The following is a 909-nucleotide window of genomic DNA, read 5'->3' as shown; positions in this document are numbered from 1 at the left end:
ATTGCTTCTCAGCCTTTTGGCTAAGATCAAGTGTGAATGAAGATCTCAAATTTTCCTTTTAAATCAATCTTAAAAATTATATAAGCAGTCCTGGCTGGAAATTTTGAACCTCCATACTAAATCTTCAAGGAGAAAGCCAGAATCCAGAAAGTAGTTAGGCTGTTTTAAAAAGTGCTTCTTGGGGCGCCTGGGTGGCTCAGTCGGTTCAGCGTCCGACTTCAGCTCAGGTCATGATCTCACAGTTCGTGGGTTCGAGCCCTGCATCAGGCTCTGTGCTGACTGCTTGCTCAGAGCCTGGAGCCTGCTTCAGATTCTATGTCTCCTACTCTGTCTGCCCCTCCCCCGTTCACGCTTTGTCTCACTCTATTTCTCAAAAATAAATGTAAAAAAAATTTTTTTTTAAAAAGTGCTTGTTGCTTTCCATGTTAGTAAGCTCATCCACCTCCTCCAGCCTCTCTCAGTTGCAGAGATTTTCTTTTCTTCATATGATATATATGTATGATATATAATAGATTTATATAAGAAATAGGTCTCCAGAAGAACACCGTGCTTACCCATGGAGCCACCTGGATCTCACTGCTTATGATGGTCTTTACACTCAGTGAATAAAGTCCCATTTGATTCCATTTTTGTATGGATTTAGTTCCCCTTGATTCATTATTGATCTCATGGAAGAAATGAAAACCCAGATAGGATCTCATCCTGGGGACTGTGTCTCTGCTTCTGAAGAGGTCCCACTGTTGGTTAGGAGAAACCTCAGACCTATGAGATCACATACGGTTGTGGAAATAATCTTGGGGTTCCACAATGCATGCAATTTAACCCCACACTCACACAAGTCCACACTGCTCTCAGCCAGTCCTCAATAAATATTTGCTGTGTTATATAGTATGCAACAAATTTAAAGCT

The 909-nt window shown here is 41.3% G+C and overlaps 1 pseudogene; it reads left to right on the top strand.

Annotated features, from left to right (window-relative positions):
• Positions 1-139, top strand: LOC121026515 (uncharacterized; annotated as a pseudogene).
• The last annotated feature ends 770 nt before the right edge of the window (positions 140-909 follow it).

The sequence above is a fragment of the Herpailurus yagouaroundi genome, unplaced genomic scaffold, assembly GCF_014898765.1.
Source record: "Herpailurus yagouaroundi ecotype Mexico unplaced genomic scaffold, PumYag 120122, whole genome shotgun sequence".
Lineage (NCBI taxonomy): Eukaryota > Metazoa > Chordata > Mammalia > Carnivora > Felidae > Herpailurus > Herpailurus yagouaroundi.
Note: the sequence above shows the minus strand (reverse complement) of the source record. Positions and strands in the feature narration are given on the sequence as shown.